The 17,004-nt window shown below is 43.3% G+C and overlaps 1 protein-coding gene across 1 annotated transcript in view; it reads right to left on the bottom strand.

Moving 5' to 3' along the window:
- The window catches only part of LOC134527334 (protein espinas-like), a 1,109,625-nt gene that overhangs the window by 10,695 nt on the left and 1,081,926 nt on the right, over positions 1-17,004 (bottom strand). The window lies entirely within an intron of this gene.

Below are 17,004 nucleotides of genomic sequence, written 5' to 3'. Positions count from 1 at the left end.
GAGTTCTGGAATTTTTCCCGAATTTCTAGGTGAATAATTTCAAGATGGTGCTCAAATGACAAGATGGCGGTTATGTCAGTAATAATAAATGATTACTGCACTTTGGCGGGTAAAACTTAAACTAATATTATGGTAGCGCACTCTAGTAAATGAAAACAAAATGGCGGCCTCCAGCAGACGAAAAAAGATGTCATCCTCCAGCAGACTAAAACAATTTGGCGGTCATGACGTCATACTTGCTGATGATATATACCTTGGTATTGGTGGTGGGAGGTCAGTCGGCAGGTGGCTTCCTTGGAAGGATATATCATAATTTTTTTTATTTTTGCTCTTACCGGATTCGAACCAAGGACTTCAGGGCGTAAGTGCAATTTAAAAAAGTATTTTATTAAATTGTGATTAATAACATTTTATTATATTTTTTGAAATTTTTTCCAAATTTATACCATAAAAATTATGGTTTTCCAAGATGTCGGCTGTTACAAAAAAATCAACTGTGTTTTTTTTTACATTTTTTATTAAATTGAATCAATAAATATTTTTTATAAATTTTAAAATTTTACTGATTTTCTAGCATTAAAATTACGGATTTCCCAGATGGCAGACATGATGTCATAATAGCTAATATATATATATATATATGTGTGTGTATATATATATACCATGACATAAGTGGTGGGGGTTCAGTCTGTCAGCAGCCGCCATGAGGGAAGGATCGGTTGCCTTTTTATGCCCTCACTGGGTTCGAACCGAGGACTCCGATATCCATGTCATAGGTGTATGTTTTTTAAACATTTTTATTATCATTTTATTAATTGAATTTTTTATGCATTTAAATTTTTTTCCATTAAAATCGGACAATAAATAAATATTTTCAAGATGGCGGTCGTAACGGAAATTGCAACGTTTACATCATAATTCAAAATGGCGGAATTCAAAATGAAGGAATGTTCGAGAAAACAAAATGGCGGATACAATATGAGTAGGGGGTATAGGCTGTTACTGGCTCAATGTAAACATTGAAATGTAAACACAGCGCCAGTACCAGCCTGGGCGCCGCCATCTTGTCACGTGGGGGCCGCCATTGTTGTTGACATTGGTTACCAGGGCGCGCCGCCATCTTGTCACGTGGGGGCCGCCATTGTTGTTGACATTGGTTACCAGGGCGCGCCACCGTCGCCGCCACTGGGCGCCGCCATTGTTGTTGACATTGGTTACCAGGGCGCGCCGGTAGGCCGCCATCTTAGTTCAGCCTTTAGTTACCGGAGCGCGCCACCGTCGCTCCGAAGGCGGGAATTGTATACAAAAAAACCTGGGCACTGGGTGGATTCGATCCCGGGGACGCACCAACGTCGTGGTTACGAGGCGTGCGCCTTGACCACTAGACCACGGGACCTGATGAAGTATGGGGAATTAAATAACGAACATATGCTTTAAAGAAGCTATGCTTAAAAGAAGCTATGTCTTTAAAATTTCGAAAAGCACCCGCCATGTCTTTAAAAAAGTATGCCTATAGACCCCACCACTCCACAATCGCCGCCATGTTTAAATTTCGAAAAAAGAAATAATAGCTATGCTTAAATTCGAAAAAATAAAATATCGCTATGCCTATAGACCCCCACCACTCCACAACCGCCGCCATATTTAAATTACAAAAAGCAACCCCCACCCCAAGTATGCCAACCGCAATTATGCTTAACCAATATGTCTTTAACAAATACATGCTTAAAGGCCCCGCCATACTAGCTATACCTAAACAGTTAAATTTCGAAAAAAAAAACCAACCCCATACTAGCTATGTCTAAACCACCATGTTTTTTAAATTACAAAAATTATGCTAAAATCAATTATCGCCATAATAGCTATGACGAAACCCCTCCACTACAAGTATGCTTAATCGCCATAATTAAATTACGAAAAGAAATAAAATAACGCTATATTTAAATTAAAAAAAATATGCTATAATTAAATTTCCAACAGTCATATTTAAATTTACAACCCGCCATGTTGCAGTATGCTTAAAAGCCCCACCCGCCATATTAGCTATGACTAAAGAAACATAACCTCAAAATCCTGCGCAGAGAGAGCGAGATGTTGCCTGCTGGAGCGTCACTCGTAAACTGCGCAATTATAATCCCCACATCATATTATAAGCATAATAATGTCTTTAAAAAAATGTGTTAAGTAATAAGCATAGTAATGTGTTAAGCAAAGTTAAAATTTATAATAATGTATAAACAATGTGTTAAGCATTTTTAAAATTCAAAATATTGTGTAATCATATTTAAAATAAATAATATTAAGCATATTTAAAAACACTTTGTAGTAACTGGCTCTCGGCCAATGTGTTCAAACGCCGTGCTGGAAGCCCCGCTCATGCGACCAGGAATGTAGTAAGGGACCCCTGCAGTTAACACGAAGCGTTAAGTAATTAGCTGCGGCACGAATGCCAGAAATAAACTATATAGGCATAGTTAAAAAAAGTACGCAAAGTTAAAATAAATAAACAGTTCTATCCCTCCAAATAAGCATACATAAAATAAAAACTCACCGGAAAGCACCCCCCACCCACCCCGGCGACATGTAACGAAATAAATGTCGTTTAGGGAAGCATGTTCTCACACCGGGGGCCGCGATGTGTCTGCCGGAACCTGTTGACAAGAAAGTGTTTACCGATGAGGCGCGTGCCCGGAGGGGGAAGGTGACTGCAGATGACTTGTTGACCGATGCGGCGCGTGGCTGGAGGGGAAAGTGAAAGCGCCACTCCCAGACCGCGAACGCTCCAGGCGGTAGGGTGTTATGCCGGACACCGACGGCGAGGCCGAAAACAAAGCCGGAGAGGAAACCTACCGGATAACATCACGGTAATTAACCCAAGTCTTTACGGAAACGGGAAAACCTTCCCACGACACTAGGAAACGTTCGCCACACTTTCTATGAATTTTATTCACTAAATAAGTATCGGGGTACGCAGTTACTTGAATCTCAGGACCATAAAATCCGCCTTTAATTTCATTACCGTCCAAATCACTCAAATGAAACACACGTGGAAAATAATTCATAACTCTGACCACTCTGAAAACTTCGTGAGACCACCTCGGTTTGAATCCCTTCTCAAACACTGTCTTGTGTTTCGATATACGTACGTACGAACCCACGCGAGCCTTTAACTGTCTAGAATCTATTTTCTTAACATACCTGTAAACTGTTTGTAGCAAAGAGTTATCCCTCACAGCATTCGGAGCCATGCCTATAGTGCGGTGGAACCTATTATTGTAGACAGAAAGTAATTTCGGTAAAAGTGTAAGCCACTTATAATTTCCTTGTGCCGAGAACTCACGGTAAAGCATATCCTTTAAAGTCCTATTAAAACGTTCTACAACAGACGCCTTGACTTCGCTATAACTAGAGTAGTGATTAATTGCATACTTTTGCATTAAGGCTTGAAAATGTTTATTGTAAAATTCCGCTCCAGCGTCGCTTTGAATATTCTTAAAACTTCCCGCCTCATTTAAAATACTCTTCATGGCCGCGGTGACTAATATTCCCGTCTTTCGTTTAACTGGAACCGCATATGCACGTTTGCTATAGACATCTATAGCAGTAAGGATGTACTTGAAACCGCTATTTATCCTGCTGTATGGAATCATCTCCACCAAATCAATCTGTAATAAATCGCGAAGCCCATATGTCAACACACGTCTACGAGGAAAAATTCTGCGAACTCCGCGATGCAGTTCATTAGAAATCCCACGTTGTGCGACACTCATTTTATGATATATCCAGCTTCCTTCAACTCTTCAAGAATAGATATCACCTCGTTGCTATGTCCGGTATGGCCAGCAGCTTGCGAGGCCATTAGTAATCTGAGGCGAGCAATAAGTTGGTTCGGGTTGTCCCAATAGATAAATTGCTTTGTGCGTTGCAAATCCAATGTTTTTTGTAACAAGCCACTTCCTCGCTGAGATGAGTCAATATTCGGAAACAATCCTTTAATGATATCAAACTTTGTATGCGTTTCGCTTTTATATCGTTTTGTCGTAGGATCATTTTTTTTATAATAAGCATTTGTAATATCTAGTAAATGTCCGTATTGTTTTAAGGCAGAATCGGAGTAGGTGTGCGGCACTCGGCGGAACAATAATTCGAATAAGCCGGGAGCAGGCTGTATCAATTCTTCGTTGACGCGAAGTAAATTATTATCGTGAAAAAATACTTCCGTATCCCCTAAGAACCAATGGTTGTTGCGTTTATAGAGACCGTAGGTCCCATCACCCGAGCGAAGGTTGTAGCTCCGTAAGTAAGACTGTAATTCACCCAATGAACCATTCATAACATTGCGACGTATACTAGTGTCAGAATCATAACCATCACTCATTACCGGTTCCGGCTTCACCTCTGAAGACTCTTGTTTCGGAACAATATCACGTTGCGGGATCACAAACGACTGTCCAAGACTATCCAAACGCGAATTAACAGACTTGAACATTTCCTGATTAATCGCATCCCTCTCCATTCGCGCTCGCTTAGCCAAAATATATTTGGCACGTATGTTCCGTATGACATGATCTAAAGCGTTTGCCTCGGCAGACATGACTGAAGATAACCATACGGCATAAAGCCTTTTTATATACAAAATGTCTAAGTTTTAGGAGGCGGTCTCTGAGGTGTGGGCCGCTTAGCAACAGTCCTCGCAGTCGATGCAGAAACCAATCCATCAACACCATTCTTAACAACACCAATAGTACGAGCCAATTGAGAAACACGTTGCGAAATGTCAGCGCCACTAGCGGTAAGTTTCAATATCAGTTCCGCCAAGATACCGTTTACCTTTTCTATAATCGCATTCTCAAATAGATCGAGTTTATTCTCCAACAAAGTAACATACATATCACCCAACTTTGTTGGCAGTACCGACAGACGAGAATTGATTTGGTCCACAGACCGCTGCTCCTTCACCTCCATATTACGTAAAAACTCGATAATACCAACCTGCACATCCCGTACATTGACTAACGACAAATTGAGCTCCGTAAACCGCCGCAACAGCTCCTCCATCACCGTGCGAGTGATTACACTCGCGACCGAGTCGATATAATGTTTACTCGCGCCATCCCCAGCATCCTTTGGCATACCCACACGCTTTAAACGTTTTCCGCTCAAATCGCAATTCCCATCAAGATCGCGAGATATACACGAGTCAAGCTGACGTTTCAGAGGACCACCTCCAAACTTTGATACGCTGTAGGACATCCTTCAATGACTCGCAACAATAAAATGATCAAAACCACAACGATACCTGCCATTAAGTAAAGGATAATCCTTTACGATAACAAGAAAACCATGTTCATTTTTCCAACACAAGAAGCACATATCCTTAAACGCGCGAAACTCCATATCACTGTTTACATGATCATCGTAGGCATGTCGCAAATTAAGCATATCCATGCGGAAAAGCACGATAACATTCGCATTATCACGAAGCAAATGTTTAGGTATTCTGCCATAAGTTTGACCTAGGTAAAAACAATCAACATGTGCGTGTCGACCCATAGAAAAATACTGTTGTATGATTCCTTGTTTCTCACACATTATATCGTCAAACACAAACACTGAATTGGCCCTGGCCTCGCTAGGAGGTACCACATCAGCATTTTCCGTATACGGGAAAAATCCCAAACCTTCCACCGCTCTAAGAACCGTAGCCAGCCGTTTATACTTTGGTTGGTGCAGCGATTTTGAATATAGATACACATTCTCGAACCGAAGACCGTTCGGTTCCTCGAGTAAACTAAGTAGGACACACGTTTTTCCGCATTCGGACGGACCGACAATTAAACATCTTATTGTCGAAGGTAATAAAGAACCATGCCGCGACTCGCGAGCACTGGCTTCATCAGCCTGTGTAATCCGCACAGGCAGCGACTCGCGCTGTGGCACTACTTCCATTACGCAACTAAACAGAAAACTATAAAAACAGCGTACTTATACCAACTCGAATCAGTATAGTGTTATGCGTTGTACACGAAAGAAGGTAAAAAGAGGTGGAGGAATAATAAACTCTGTTATTAACAAGCTGCCAGTAGAAGTACATCTGCCAGGATATAATTACTGCGGTCCGGGAACGAAACTCGCCAAGAGGCTAGCACGCGGAGATACAGGAGTCAACTCCCTTGACGAGGCGTGTCGTCTCCACGATATTAGCTATTCTAAAAGTAATAACCTAAGTGACAGACATATAGCCGACGGTATATTAGCGAACAAAGCCGCACAAATAGCAAAGAACCCCGCAACGAAATTCGGTGAAAAGATTGCAGCGTGGGGAGTCAATAAGATAATGAGAGTAAAACGTAAGATTGGCGGCGGTGTTTCAACAAAGAAAAACCGCGCGAAAAAAGGCGGGCTACTACCTTTCATTTTCCCAGCGCTGGCAGCGTTAGGCAGTCTGATTGGCGGAGCGGCGGGTATAGCCAAGACCGTGAACAACGCACAGCACAATAGTAAAATGCGGGCGCTTGCAAAAAACGGTTCGGGCCTATACCTGCGTCCCTACCCAAAGTCAGGGGGAGGGGTCAAGCGGAGAAGAAGGAAGAGGGGCGGGAAAAGGAAATGAGGATACTGAGTAACCTGCCAAAGCGAGCCCTTACCACCGCAGACATAAAGACAGCAATTAGGAAATTAAAAATTCCACATTTTAGAAACGTGTTTATGAAGGATAAATTACCCACAAAACCATATCACAACGAGAGCGGTATTATTAATTTAGATACGAGTAAGGGGCCCGGAACGCATTGGGTAGCGTATGCCAAGGCCGGTCGTACGGCTCGGTATTACGATAGTTTTGGAGACCTTCCGCCCCCTTTAGAAATGCAGCGATACCTGAGAGGCTGCAAAATAACATATAATTACGATAGACAGCAAAAGTTAAACTCATTCAACTGCGGACACTTGTGCATAAAGTTTCTCATCTCGGTATATAAGAGAACCGGCTTCGAAAGAACATGTCCATCACGCTAATACTAAGTGGAAACACATCGGAACTGTGTTCAACACACTTCCCACCGATCGACGTAAGTGATGGGTTATGGCAGCTCGCTCTCGTGGATTTTACCGTATACAATTCCATCCCGAACGTGGACGAAAACAACCGGATGTTTAGGTACAAGCTGAAGAAATTAAATTACCAATAGGTTCCTACGAAGTCTTAGACATTGAAACGTATATTAAACAACACCTACCCACAGACGTAATGTTTTCGTTGAAAGGTAATCCAAACACTCTACAATGCGTATTGCACAGCAATGCACAAATCGACTGCACCGGTGACTGTTCACTAGCCCCGATGCTTGGATTCGAACCGGAAGTCTACGAGGCGAATAAAATTCACGAGTCGACCCAGCCCGTAAACGTGATGCCGGTAAACGTGATTAGAATCACGGCGAATATTATTGGCCACAGCTTCCTTAATGGAAAACCAAACAGTACGATACACGAATTTTCCCCGAACGTTCCTCCAGGATATAAGCTCAGTGATACGCCTCAAACACTCATTTACAGTCCGGTTACCGTGCAACAAATACGAGAGTTGGTTATTAGAGTGGTAGACCAGAACGGTAAATTAATCAACTTTAGAAACGAGGTGATTACACTACGCTTACATTTGAAAAAAGTATGGGCGTAAGATACTTTGGTTTGCATAAAGGGGCGGGGGTGAGCAAGCATAGAGCCAGTACGAAAGCAAACATCAAGCGGTTAACACCTGCCAACGTGAGGTTCCTAGAAAAATTAGGTTTCAAAGTATTTCCAAATGGAATATAGTATACTCGATGTGCAACAATCACCGCAGTTTGACGATGCAGTCTCAAAATGTGAAATGCACACGTACAAACCATACATTGCGGGACCGTACGAGCCAAGCTCCGAGATAGTTATAGCAATACAAAACTCTGACGTGTATACGCACATTGCTAAATCGTTTCTACGAATTCGCGGTGCATTCACGAAACCAAACGGGCAGAAACCAGACAATGCAAAAATCGTAAACAATGGTATACTGCATATGATAAATCGAATATCATTCGAACTTAACGGCGTGACAATCGACGAGGTACGTGAAGTTGGAATTGTGACAACTGTGAAAAACTATTTATCGCGCACGCGTGATGAAAAATCCGTAAATAAGATGGCGGGATGGTGTCCGGACGGCGACTACAGTTTACCTCTTACAGCGCAAGGCGAGTTTGAAATATGCGTTCCGTTGAACCAGTTGCTAGGCTTTGCAGAAGACTATAAACAAATATTAATAAATTGTAAACAAACGCTCGTTATAATCACCGCAAACAGTTATATTAACGCTATAATGGACACAAGCGATCAGCCACAGCAAGTGACATTAAGTTTGCAATCTATCGACTGGCTTGTTCCGCATGTAACGGTAAGCCCCGCCCAGCGCACACGGCTGTTGAAAATGATTGAAAAAGGCCGCGACATAGATATGGCTTTCAGATCATGGGGAGTAGAAGTTTACCCGAGTTTACCACCATCACAGAGCGTCAGTTGGGCTGTAAAATCTAGTTTCTCCAGCGAACGCCCTCGTTATATAATAGTGGCATTTCAAACCGGTAGGCATAATGTTCTAGCCGCAAACAAATCTAAATTCGACCATTGTAATTTACAAAATATCAAGGTCTATCTTAATTCCGAGGCGTATCCATATTCGGACCTAGCAATAAACTTTACGAATGGATACTACCTACTTGCATATAATATGTACTCGGACTTTCAAGCGAGCTACTACGGTAGACTAAATACGCCTCTACTTGACCCGGAGGGATTTAAAGATAAGGCCCCTCTCTTTGTATTCGACGTGTCACGTCAAAACGAAAAACTGACCTCAACCGTCATAGATTGTAAAATAGACATTACCGCAGCAAACAATATACCGCCGCTAACACAGGCATACGCAATTATTCTACACGATAGATTAGTATCGTACAACCCGAGGGATCAAAGTATTAAAATAATGAGCTAAACGCGATGTATGTTCAGTCGTGTCTCAGCCGCCATGGCGAAGTGTGTTAACCTCCAAGGCTTCTTCTCACAGCACGGGTTTATCGTTAAGGAAGTTAGCATCGCAGACGCGGAAGGGAACGTGATTACGCGCTCGTTTCAACCACCATTTGCGTGGGAACATTTAATTAGAAAACATCAACAAACAAACACGTGGCTCACCAACACCTTCCACAATCTGAAATGGGAAGACGGAATATTTCCCTACACAAGCCTGCCAAACATATTGACGGCACACCTGAGTGGAACTATAATGGTCGCCGGAGCCGAACAGAAACGTTGGCTAGCTAAACATTGTCGCAAACATGTGCGCATAGTGGATGTTCAAAGTGCATATGGCTGCCCATCATTAAAGATATTAGATAAAATGTACAGCAACAACCGCAGAGGCACAAGACCGGTATCGTCGCGCCACAACGCAGCGCTGCTCAGAGCATGGATGGTTGAAAACATTGCCGAGAGCAATGATAAGGCAGAAATGTCAGAGGAGGAGGGGTAGGCTGCAAGGTCGCAGCAAGCGGCGAGAACGTAAAAAACAAAAACAAGATGTCGGTATAAATATAGCTCGGTGGTCCAGTAAACGGTAGCCCACACCCGTTGGAATGACGTTCGACCCAACAGCACACTACCTGGAGGTAACGCCGGGCTTCCGCCGCGTGCAGTGTGTCACTCCGGACGGTCATTTTCAGCTACACGTATGCAACTTTGATCATCATTGGGTGACTGACTGCGACGAGGAGAACCCAGACATCCTCGAGACGCTCTGCAAGCTGTCAGACTGTGTCGTACACCATATACGGCCAGATACTACTTTCCCCACAACGCTAGAAGAACTTAAGGCAGCAGCCGACACTGAAACTATAAGTTCAGTCCCCGATTATTCCTCCGTAACGTGTGAACTGACACGCATCACGAAGCCAGAGACTATCGTTCGTTGGGTAGAGAGGTGCGGTGGACTTATTCACTATACCATATATGGTAATCGTAGATGGTACACATCGTGCAGCTTCCTACAGTGTAGACTCTTCCGCTTCAAACCCCTCGTGTAACAATGTTACGTAACCGCAAACCAAGGACTCTGAACGAAGCGATCACAATAAGACATAATGTTGGGCGCTGGGATGAAGACTATATACCTGACGCTATAGACATACACGATGATCCTGTATTCTACCCGCTGTGGCATCTACCGCCGGACCCAACACAGTGTGAAAGGCAGGCATGCACTATGTTTGACCCTACCGAAAAAAGATACATGCTTACCCATGCGGGTTTGCATAGTATAGAATACCGAATACGTTTCTTTGATACAAACAATCCAAACATTATCAAAGCCTTCACATACCTCGAGTACTGCAGAGACAACACGCATTTCCGATTGAGGTGGGAACCGAAACGGCCATATAATACTGTGCAACGTGTGAGCGTGTTTCAGTGTGAGGGTAAAGACTGTATTGTCCATTTGAGCCATCCGCAGGCACGCTTCCCATGCACGCGTCACGACCTCGAAACATCCAGAATACCTGCTGAAGAATCCGGTTACGCCGAGACGTGTGCCGGATCATCACATTCTCGCTATGACATGCAATTACCAACAGGATGGATACAAACGCATAACACACCTTGTAGTCACCATTTGTGTCAGTTGGGGCGAGCCTACATATTAAAGTTAAACAACTTCTCAGTGCCTTCGTATCTAAATACCCAAGTAACAGGTCGTGCACCGAAACGTTGCCGTTTGATGCCACTCCTCCTCCTGCAATGAACTGTTCAGAATGCCGTGATTGCATAATACATTTAATTATACATCTGGTAAATATTGTTTTAAATAGACACGCAGGTCCATGCGTGAACAGTCGTGCGGAAACAGTGACGGTGTAAAGATGGCTAGCTTTAATCCCCGGAACACGTATCCAGATGTAACTCCAAGGGTAGGCAGTGTAGAGTATAGCGAGTGGAGTCAGGGCGCGTTGAGACATGTTACGGAAGACTGTGACTCTACCGTGCACTCGAAACATATACACAACCCAAGACCGGAAGACCTGCCTCTAGAAGTGATTCCCTGCCCCGGCTTCGGCGAGTGCTGCGTTAGTATGCTACGCACCGATACAACTCTACCCGCAACAAGTGCAGAGGTCTACGCACACGCCTTTGAGACGCAGCCGCCATTGCCCGCCTGCAGCCAGACTTCACCGCCGTCGGTAGAGCCGAGACGCCGACGCCGCCCTTCCGCCCGCAGAGCGCGGGGCCTTGATGAGGGCGACCTGGGTCCAGCGGTGAGCAGTGACCAAGCAATGGACGAGAGAGTGTTAGACATTGCCAGAACCGCACTGCGCAAAGTACTTACAGACCTTTTAAAGAAAATATAATTTATTTTATACATAACTTTTATTTTATACGTAATATCATTTATGCGTAAAAACATAAATTGTAACTTTTATTTTATACGTAAATATTACTTTCAATGTAATATCTTTATACGTAGTATTGTTTTCAATGTAACTTTTATTTTATACGTCAACATTGTCTTCAGTGTAACTTGTATATATAAAAATTGTTTTCAGTGTAACTTTTAATTTCAATGTAATGTAACTTTTAATTTCAATGTAATGTAACTTTTTAATTTCAATGTAATGTAACTTTTATACGTAACAAGTTTGTAACTCTATTCCAACGGGTGTGGGCTATTAAAAAAATTAAAAAAATGTCTCGATGTATTTTTCTTTCTACTTGACCCTGACAACAACACTAATGTGTTCACTCTTGACCTTGCAAACCAAATAAATAACTAATGTGTTCACACTTAACCTTGCAAACCACATAAATATTTTTTGAAAATGTCTTCACACTTGACCTTGCAAACCACACTAATGTGTTCACTCGTGACCTTGCAAACCACATAAATATTTTTTGAAAATTTGTTTACTCGTGACCTTGCAAACCACATAAATATATTTTTTTTAAATGTGTTCACACTAAAGTTTGTCTTAAGACGGAAAACGTCCGTGTGACGTACATGTTTACGGACGTGTGGTGAAAGTGTGTCCGACCCGGACTGACCTAGCTGGGCATGTATAAATACCGCCGGCAGGAGGTGATTGCTTGCATTTGATGTCGGCGCATGATACGTGAGGTAAGTCTCATCCGCTAGTGTTAATTGTATTACACATTTTCTGTTAATCACGTCTCTACGTCTCTACGCATGGCGTAACCCCTCCCGCTGGCTGGACGGACTCCCTCCCCGACTGCCAGCTGGGCGGACTCCCCTCCCCAACTGCGGGGCGGGGAAAGGCTCGTTGCCATGACAACACGGAGCGGAGGGGTGTGCGCTCAGTAGCGTTTACGGCGCGCGCAGAGTAACAAGTTCACAGCGGCTCAGTCATGTTTACGGCGACACATAGTTTGCGCTCACGTAGCTTGAGCTTCACTCAAGACCCTTTCCTTTAACATTAACAAATGTTTATTGTATGTTTCCAGAACATTATTTGTACCGCTGAACGTAACTTCCCGTCTATCCCCTCCTCGCCATGTCTACTCCCCCCGAGGCGAAGCGACCCCGTCCCAGTGAGGCTTCCACGTCGGGCACTCGCGACAGCGCGCGGGCGTCCGGGGTGGAGCCGCGTGAAGCTGGCGACTTGCCTCCCCTGGAGAGTGTTATCTTGGACTCTGCTTTTGCTAACCGGATAGTGGACTTTCGGATCGGAAATGATGTTGAGCCTATTGATCCCGATTTGGACCGGTTTCTACAGAGATGTAGGGTTCCCTTTCTGGCCTTAACTTCCGTCTTGGTACGCCCCTTTAAAGTCTACATTTCACTCTCGGCTTCATTTGTTAAGGAATCTGTGGAGGGAGGCGAGAGTGAGACATTTCATTTTACAACCCACTCAGCCGCGGTAATGCTCTCTGATGAGGTAGGGGAAATCTATGATTCAGTATTCATTCCGGAAGTCAATAAGAACGTTAGCGAATTCGCTGCTCGTGGCAGTGGGTGGGCTCTACAGCGATTGATTAACATGGATGTACATGTTTCAAGCTATAGGGCTTTCACCGTTGGCGCGCCGCACACAAAATTACCGACGTTTTTATCCAATAGGAAAGCTTGTGTCAATATTGAATGTCCCGAGCAGCATTGCTTTCTGTATGCCGTTATGGCAGGTGTGATGCCGGCGGAGGCTAATGTTAACCGAGCCAGTTCGTATCCGGATCCACTTGTGGCTTTCAATACGTCTGGTTTGAGTTTCCCATCCACTCTCCATCAGATTAAGACATTCGAGAGGAACAATAATATTTCCGTTAACGTTTATGCTTGCGTAGACAGTAAGGGGAATATTGTTGATGAATGTTTTAGTGGCAAATCTGTATCCTCTATCCAGCCTCTTCGCGTATCCTCTGAGCGAAGAGCGAGACATGTAAATATTTTAGCGATTCGTTCTAGTGGCGCGGCAGAGCACCTACACTTTGTAACAATTAAGAGTCTGTCCAGATTATTAAATTCCCAACTGTCACGGTCTAATCGTAAGAAATGGATTTGCGAGCGCTGTCTTCAATACTTTACAAGTGAAGACAAGTTAACTTCACACACTATTCTCTGCAGCCAGCATCAAGCAGTGCGTTCCTGTTTCCCTTCAGAGGAGAATAAATATTTACAGTTTACAAATATTGCAAAACAGGATCGCCTCGGCTTTATTGCGTACTGTGACACCGAGTCATACCTTAAGCCGATATCCACCTGTTTACCCGGTGATGAGACATCTAATACCACACGGGTAAACGAACATGTACAATACGCATGCAGCATTTTGTTAGTGTGTGGATACGATAGCTCTTTGACCAAGTATGTGCAATTCGAGGGTGATAATTGTATTGCTGAAATGGTCGCCGAATTAGTTTCAATAACAAAGTGGGTATGTGATATTTATTCAAAGACCGTTCCTATTAAGACGCCGACTCCAGACATCTCTGCAAGGCTTGCGAGTCAAACACATTGCCATATCTGTAAGAAGGTATTGGCTGGGCAGAAGGTGCTCGATCACTGCCATTTGACTGGTGAAATACGTGGTTATGCCCATTCGAAATGCAACCTGGCTTTCAGGATGCAAAAGAAACAGCTTGTCGCGGTATTCCATAATTTGCAAAATTATGATGCCCACTTTTTAATGAAGCATTTAGTTTCGCGGCGGATTGCACAGCCGGACGGCTCCTTTGTTGTGGAGAATCCCGGCGAGGTCAAAGTATTAGGCGTAACTCTAGAGAGTTACAAATGTATTACTAAATACATACCTGTCTCAGATAATGCGCAAGGAGGCGTGCGCGCTGTGCGTCTTCGATTTATTGATTCACTTAACTTTTTAAATTCATCTCTGGAAACTCTCGCTGGCAATCTCATGCCGGATCAGTTGAAACTCACCCGTTCAATGTTTCCAGATGACGCACAGTTTCAGTTAGCTACGCGTAAAGGTGTGTTTCCCTATGACTTTGTTAAGTCTAGTGAACATTTGCAGACTGCCTCGCTACCACCAAAGGATGCGTTCCATAACGTAATGAGTGGCACGGACGTGAGTGATCTGGACTATACTTACGCTCAAACGGCTTGGGACGTATTCCATTGTGCCACATTGAAAGAGTACGCACTTAGTTACCTTAAGGTGGATACTTGTTTGCTGGCCGATATATTCGAATCTTTCCGTTTCGTTTGCCTACAGCATTATTCGCTTGATCCCGCTCATTACATTACCGCTCCCTCGCTCGCATGGGATGCACTATTAATTAAAACCGGTGTGCGTCTTGAACTTGTGACCGACCCGGACATATACCTCTTCCTAGAGTCTGCCGTTCGTGGAGGTATTACAAACGTAAGTCGACGTCACGCGAAAGCTAACAATGTGTACATGTCCAGTCACGACCCGAGCCTTCCGTCTTCGTACATTTGTTATTTCGATGTTAACGCACTGTATGCTCACACAATGTTGGATAAGCTTCCTGTGGGTAATTTCCAATGGGTTCCCAGGGATGAGTATACGAGTTGGGATTTCAACACCGTTGACATCGATGGTGATACATCATTTTTCGCGGAAGTAGATTTGTCCTTTCCCGATGATTGTCACGATCGCCTATCAGATCTGCCTCTGGCCCCTGTGAATGGCGTACCGCCAAACGGGCGTATGAGTAAATTACTGTTAACTCTCGCGCCGCGTACTAAATATATTGTTCATGCGACATCACTGCGGCACTACGTTCGGTATGGGGCGGTCATCGGCCAGGTTCACCGCGTGCTGCGGTTTGCGCAGGCGGCCTGGATGAGGGACTATATAGCCTTTAATGCTGAGCGTTGTGCCCAGGCTGCGAACCCCTTTGAGAAATCGTTTTTTAAATTACTGTCGAACTCGGTTTACGGAAAAAGTTTGGAAAATACGCGAAAGCATAAGGATATACGCATCGCTTCCCGATACAATTCAATTTATGGGGCGGCTGAGCTGATTGGTCGTCCGACATTCAAGGCTCGGCGAATCATCGATGAGAGTTTAGTCCTCATAGAGATGCAAAAAGGGACGATTACCTTTGATAGACCGTTGTACACAGGTGTCGCCATTTTAGATTTATCAAAATTAGTTCTCTACGATTTTCATTATAATTATATGCAAAAGAAATTCCCTCCACAGTCTCTGCATCTCCTGTACACGGATACGGATTCGTTAATTTACCATGTTGTGTGTGACGACATTTACGATTCGATTCGCCCCGATTTAGCTTCACGTTTCGACACTTCAAATTATGCTCCAGGTAATGAGCAACGCTTCCCCTTGGTTAATAAGGGTGTAACGGGGGTGATGAAGGATGAGGCCGCTGGCAATGTCATCACGGAGTTTGTTGGTCTTCGCCCGAAGCTTTACGCGTTTAAGATGGAGGACGGTTCTTCTACGCGTAAGGCGAAGGGAGTCAAGGCCAGCGCACTGCGTTCACTCCTGTTTCCTCAATACCTGGAATGCTTGCTTCAAAATTCACGGGTTCTCGCGACCCAACACCATTTCCGATCGCGAGGCCACACTGTGTTTACAGAGCGTGTGACCAAGGTAGCATTGTCTTCAGGAGATGATAAGCGTTGGCTTTCTGAAGACGGTGTCAGCACTCTACCTTGGGGACATAAGGACCTACGCCTTTCCCCGGACCATGATTAGCCCTTTCCCACGGTTACGTTCAGCTATGCTGTCGTCTCCGAGTGATGGGGTGGCCTAGCGCTTCGATCCTCCCACCATTGCACGTGGAGAATAACCTATTGGTATGTCACAGTACGAAAGAAAAATGTTAACGTAATTGTTTACGTGTTTTTTAAGCTAGAATGGACTTAACGTAATTTTTTATCTACACTTGTTTATATATTTTAATTTACACAAGTAATTATTTTATACACGTTTAAAGTTAGAGTGATTTTAACATAATTTATATAATTATTTTTTTAAAGTTAGAATGATCTTAACGTATTTTGTTTCAAACATGTAATTTAATTTTACACATGTTTATATAATTTAATTTACACTAGTAATTATTTTCTTCTTTACAAGTCTTACCGTAATTTGTTTTAAACATGTTTATATAATTTAATTTACACAAGTAATTTAATTTAATGTTAGAATGTCTTTAACGTAATTTATTTTCTACATGTACTTTACTTTTATTTCTTTTACACAAGTAATTTATTTAAAAAAAGTAATGTTAACATATTTTCTATTTCCAAATCTTGACGTAATTTATTTTCCCATATTTATTTTCTCTTTACAAATCTTAACGTAAATGTTTTACACACTTGGGGTATGCTGTAGGTACTGCGTATGTATTGTTCTGCAGATCTCCCCAACACGAGATGGCTGTAACAACTTGTGCTGATATGTCGGCCCTTATACCCAAAGAAATCGCCGAGATGTTTTTTACGGAGGAAGT

This window comes from Bacillus rossius, chromosome 1 (genome assembly GCF_032445375.1).
Source record: "Bacillus rossius redtenbacheri isolate Brsri chromosome 1, Brsri_v3, whole genome shotgun sequence".
In the NCBI taxonomy this organism is placed as follows: Eukaryota; Metazoa; Arthropoda; class Insecta; order Phasmatodea; family Bacillidae; genus Bacillus; species Bacillus rossius.
The sequence above is the reverse complement of the archived record's forward strand: the minus strand, read 5'-3'. Positions and strand labels throughout refer to the sequence as shown.